The sequence below is a fragment of the Podarcis melisellensis genome, assembly GCF_964234715.1.
Source record: "Podarcis melisellensis genome assembly, chromosome: 2".
NCBI lineage: Eukaryota > Metazoa > Chordata > Lepidosauria > Squamata > Lacertidae > Podarcis > Podarcis melisellensis.
In genome coordinates, this window is record NC_138529.1 from 29,219,693 (window position 1) to 29,225,692 (window position 6,000).

The following is a 6,000-nucleotide window of genomic DNA, read 5'->3' on the forward strand; positions in this document are numbered from 1 at the left end:
TACAAAGGAGATTGGTGAAGACCCAAAAATGGGCATGTGGAACATGTAGTCTGGCTCGGCCAAGTACCAGTAGTTCTGAGGATTTGGGGGTTGCGACATGTGTGGATGGAGGCAGTCTTAGAACTCTGACCTATTTAAACGCTACTAAGCTCATATGTAATGTCCATAGGAAACAGAGATGAAGGTAAATGAGTGACAGGCAAGGTTGGAACCATGAAAGCCGAAGACAGAAACAGCCTCACTAAAGGTGTAAACAGGTGCCGATCTTGGTTAGGAAGGGGACTTGCCCCGAGGAAATCTCTAGGTCTCTTGATACTAAGAAGATATGTTTGCACAGCTTGCTGTTGTAGCAAGAACAGCAACACGGTGGATGGTTGGATGCATCCAATGAGCAGTTGGTAGTGGATCAGCTGACTCCTGCTTCAAGGTGTAGGGTACCAGTTGAGCCTCTTGGCCCTCTTATCAGCAGCCCCTGCCCAAGATCATAATAATTGGTGCAGTTACTTTGCTTTACTTGAAAATGCTGCAGTGCAGAGAAAAAGGCTCTTGCTGAGTACTCCCAGTGTTTTAGCTACTTTGGTACCTGCTAGAAGCCAAAGATAAAAATCTATGTTTGTGGAGTGGCTTGCTTCAAGGGTGTTAAAAGTTGTCATTTCTTGCACGCTGAGCAAATGATGCCTTTCTTGTATTGTATTTGGTGAGGTATGCACTGAACTCCCTCCAGATGAACTTCATTACAGAGAATGAGACTATTTCTCACTAAGTGGGGAAAAAAATTGTTTAATTGCATTTACAAGGCAAAATCTGATGGAACAGGGAGATAAATTCAATCTCGGCTTCATTTCTCACACAAGAGACACAGTCAGACTTTGTGCCGATTAGAAAAATTCACACTGAAGGCACCATTTATAACACACCAGAACAACACGAAACATTTGGCCCTGAGGGAGGTGGGAATAGAATCTGAGACTTGCCTCTAATCTGCTTCCTTTATCATTTTCCCCACTTCTCAGTTCCTCACTCCCATCACTTGGCAGCCCCACTGTGTATTTATGCTCCATCTCTTTCAGGTGACTAATCATTAGACTAATTACTGGCTAATCAATGTTTAATTAAACCTTGGCTGTTAATTACAGAAAGTGCTACTGTAATGTGGGAGTAAAATATTTCTTAAATACTATTCTCCCCCTCCTGCTTTTCTGGCGGATGGTTGGTCTATATCTTGGAGTGAAATAAATTTCCATTCTTTCTTTTACTTAGTGCAGTGGGATCTCATTTGCTGATCAGAGTGTGCCTATGATGGTCCTCAAATGAGGCTCTATCATGCATAAAGAGATAACTGATTAGGGATGGGCACACTCATCCATCCCAGCTCTGATTCAGAAACAGTTTGAATGAACTGGACTATTTACCCAAACATCAAAACTCCAAATTGCCCTCCTCTGTCTGCTTTCCCACCTATAGAGGAATGAAAATGGCCCCCTGCATCTTTTTTTCCTGTAGCAAGAAAAGTTGGTTGGTGCCACTTTTGAGCAGACAAATTTGAATGGTTGTCAGGAAAATGGCGATGCAGACCAAGGCCAGCTGTGCCATTAGGTAGAGCAAGGTAGCTGCCTCAGGCAGCTGTTTTCAGGGTGTTGTGAAAAGAGCAACAGGTTGTTATTTAATTTATTATTGTTGTATTTGTACTTCCAGGCAAGAGAGAGGTGCTTGTGGGATTCTCTTCCTTGGGTACCAAAATAATTCCCTCATGTACTATACATCCTTTGGGGGATGCAGCCACTTTCTCCTCCACCTCAGGCAAACAAATGCCTCTGGCTTGCATTCTCCAATGCTCCCAGTCCTCTCCTCAAGATTCCAGTCTCTCATGGGTACCTTTGCCACCAAACAAGATACCACAGAGCAGCATGTAGTACGTAGTTTGACCCTGAACCAGGGAGCTTTATCAAGCATGCCCTGGGAAGCTGTGTCAGAAATAATAAGGGAACAGCAGAGAGCTGGGGTGGGGGGCAAACACTTTAAACACTGGGTGTGCAAAACATGGGGATGGAGGTCTGTAGGCCAGGATGGTGATGTTGTTGATGATGATGATGAATAAAAGACCCTGCAGAGAGAGAACTGAGGTTAATAAGGCTCTTACCACGTTCATGATTCTGCAGTAAGCCCCACCCACTGCAATATTCCATAATTGGAAAGCTGAATTAAACCATGCAAGGAAAACAAGCCATTAAGGTTGCAATCCTAAACACTTAATTGGCAGCAACATCTGTAAACAAGCACAGGATTGCACTGTGATTTTCATAGTGAGTATTGCCTATAAACTCTGACTTGATTAATGTTTTTCTTAGTATGTGAGTGAGGCTTGTTTTCATTCCATCCTGCAGAAAGCCCAAATGCTACAGCTGGGGTTTGTACTATTTCTGTTTATTCCTCATTATTGTCCAACTCTGATCCAGTGACAGGCAGGTTTGTATGTGTATGTGATGGCAGTTCTGCAGGCTATTCTTTTTCAGCATGTCAATGTGTTGTCTCACCACTTTTTCATTAGAAAGAATGTATAGCTTCTGATCATTTGAAGAAGTAGCTTTCTCACACTTTTTCTCTATTTGAGACACTTGGAGCAGACTCATCTGTCAGTCCTAGCCTCCTAATATCACTCAGGCTCCTCACTGTTTGGCTCTGATCCTCTTGATTTCAATACCTCCACCTTGTGGTCACTGATTTTTATTTTATTTTATCAAGTACCTGCTTTGCTTTTGCCCATGTTGTCAGCTCCCTTATACTAAATCTGACCACCCAGCTCTCTACTGCCTGCTCTGGCAGGCAACAGCTCTCCAGGATTTCAGATTGGGGTTTCTTCCAGCCCTGCCTGGAGGTACCAAGTCTTGAACCTGGGACCACTGGCTTGCAAAGCAGATGCTTGACGCTTCCCAGGGCACAGCATCAGTTCTGCTGTACAGATCCAGGGATCCACACAGTGATGAACAGCAGTTCCACTGCAGCAGCTCCTGAATTTTATTCCCATATTGCTGCTTTGACTGTTGATCCAGTTATGAGAGCACCTTTTTGTATGATCTTTGGGCTTTGAGATGACATATAACCGTGAAGTGTTTTGACACTTGTATTAAAGCAGAGCAAATAAAGCAGAGCAAATAAAACAGATCTGCATCTACCCATGGGAGATGGCCTTGCATGGATTTCTTTCTACCAACTCCTTAGCATATTCAGGGCCAGGCTAGCGCTTGCTTCTCCCTCTTGTGAAAATGGATTTGCACTCATTCCAAGGTGAGCAGGAACGTGGTGTTGTAGAGAGGAGCTCCTTTCCAGTTCTGTGCTGGTAAAGCATCCAACAGCCCCTCTGCGATCAGACGGGAGCTGCAGTTTGCTAATGACTTCATTTACATTCCTTCTACTCATTGCTCCCCATTTTCAGGTCTGTTTTGGTTTCCATTATGCCAGGCATATAATAAGAGTGCCATCCCTTTTGAGAGGTCCCTGGCATTTGCAGACCAGTCAGACGTCTTCATGGCTGCAGGTCCTGAGTGCTAATGTCCATTGGTCCTCAGGAACTCGCCAAGAAGGGAGATTGCAGACTGAAAAACCAGTTGTTGCTCTCTGTTAAACAAACAAACATTCCCTTCTGTGCACATAAAAGAGGTATGTAAAAGAGAAGGGCAGGATGGAACCCTTCTTTCTGACAACAGCCTGTGTGTTTTTGGTATGAAGGAGTATTCAGTCACAGATACCCCCTGCCCCCTTGCAATATGAGATAGTACTAGGTTTGAACAGGTCTGACAATTTTGGTTTCTCATTTTGCAAATCTTAAGTTCAGATCTCCACATTTACATGTCAGTTTGTTGATTTTTTTTTAAGTCCTCTTTAAAATCTATCAGCCTTTTAGTGTGATTTTTCTCCAAAAACACATTTTTTGCATGCAGTTTCTCGTGATATAATGCACATTGTATTGTTCACTAATATATGCACCCATGTACACATTTCAGTCCAGCATACGCATTTTTGTACACACACTTGGCTGGAAAACTGCACTGAAAAAGTCAGTGAAAAGAGTACTCTGTGTTTTTGTTTTTTGTTTTTAAAGAAAACAAGGTAACCCCCAGCTCAGCACTAAGAAAAGCTGAGTTTGTGACCTATATAAATTATGCAAATCAAGCATAATTTATCTTATTTTACATAATTTATTTTGCAGTTCTTAAGAAGTAATGGAAGGCACTGAAGCTGCTTTCTCAACCCCTGGAAATCTTATCTCGCAAGACCTTCTGAGATTTCACGAGGTACCAATCCTCACATTTTTCAAACACGTCCACAACTTTAAAGGATAGAAATTTAGACAAAAATATTTTTAATGAAAAGTTGAGTTTTCTAGGAAGTGGAATTTCTTGACTTGTACAGCATCAAGGAATATGCATAGCTCTACTCAAAGCACAAGTACATCACCTGGGACGCTATAGGGCAGGATTCACTCATATGGTGTCCATGGGTGCCAATGTAACCCCCTCCCCATTCATCTTATGGTGTCTGCAAAGGTTTGAATAAATATCCCTTCAACAATGCCCAGCAAACTGTTTGCTCTTCCTGCTCAGTTCCTGCTTTTGCTGCTTCAGTCTCTGAACCCATTCCTTTAAACATGCTGACATTTCATCACCTATCAGGATTGTGTACTCACCCCCCCCCATCTGTTCTGAATAGAGTAGAAGTACAATGAGCTTCTCTGTGAACAAGTGTGGCACTGGCTATGTGGGTACCCTTTAACAGAATCATAGAATTCTTGAGTTGGAAGAGACCCCAAGGGTCATCAAGTCCAACCCTCTGCAATGCAGGCATCACAGAATCCCTGACAGATTACCTCTGCTTTAAAACCTTCAACGAAGAAGAAGAGTCCACCACCTTCCGAGGTAGTTTGTTCCACTGTCAAACAACTCTTACTGCAAGATAGTTCTTTCTAATGTTTAGTTGGAATCTCCTTTCTTGCCATTGGAATCGATTGGTTTGGGTCCTACCCTCCGAAGCAGCAGAAAACAAGCTTGCTCCATCTTTCACATGACAGCCTGTAATGGTTCTAGGGGTTGCTCGTGCGTAAGTTGCCGCCACTCCTGGCTAGGTTACCTGGTTGAACCCTTTCTGTCTGGACAGCCTTTCACTTCGTGGCTGTCTCAGTCGCTGGCAGAATCCGTCAGTGGGCGTTTCTTGAACTTCTTCCAGCAAAGAAGTTCTTTGACGCCAAGTCTCCTCCTACTCTCCCTGCGCGGAAGTCTTCAGTGGAGTACCCGTGCTCTCCCCGCTGGTCTCCGGTGAAGAGTCCTGGAGCCTCCTCTCCGATTCCCCCATCTGCCCCCCTTCTGCACTGGTGTTACGCTGATTTCCTTCCCCAGCAGATGGGCTGCCTCTCTCCTTACTGGAACTCTCTCCGGCATCCCTCTGGAGCCTTCCCTCCGCCTCTAGCTCCGATGGCAGTTCCCTGACACAGCCCTTCAGATATTTAAGGCTAGCATATCACCTCTCAGTCTTCTCTTCTCCAGGCTAAACATACCCAGTTCCGTCAACCATTCCTTGGCTTGGGTTCCAGACCTTTTACTTCTTGTTTGCCCTTGTTTGCCTCTGCACACATTCCATCTTGTCAACATCCTTCTTAAATTGTGGTGCCCAGAACTGGACACAGGACTCCAGGTGGGGTCTGACCAAGGCAGAGCAGAGTGGGACTAATACTTCCCTTGACCGGACACTATTCTCCTGCTTGATGCAGCCTTTTTTTGCTGCTGCATCAAGCTGTTGACTCATGTTCAACTTGTGGTCTACTAAGACCCCTAGATCTTCCCCCCCCTTTTTTATTAAAGATTCTCTTGATTTACAAAAGTGTGTGCAATGTCTCTCTCTCGTATTTTTTCCCCCATGTAACATTTTTACAAATCAGTTTCATTTGTTGACACATTAGGAAGAAAAGGGGGAAAGAGGTGGAGGGGGGAAGATGGATGGGGTGGGGTC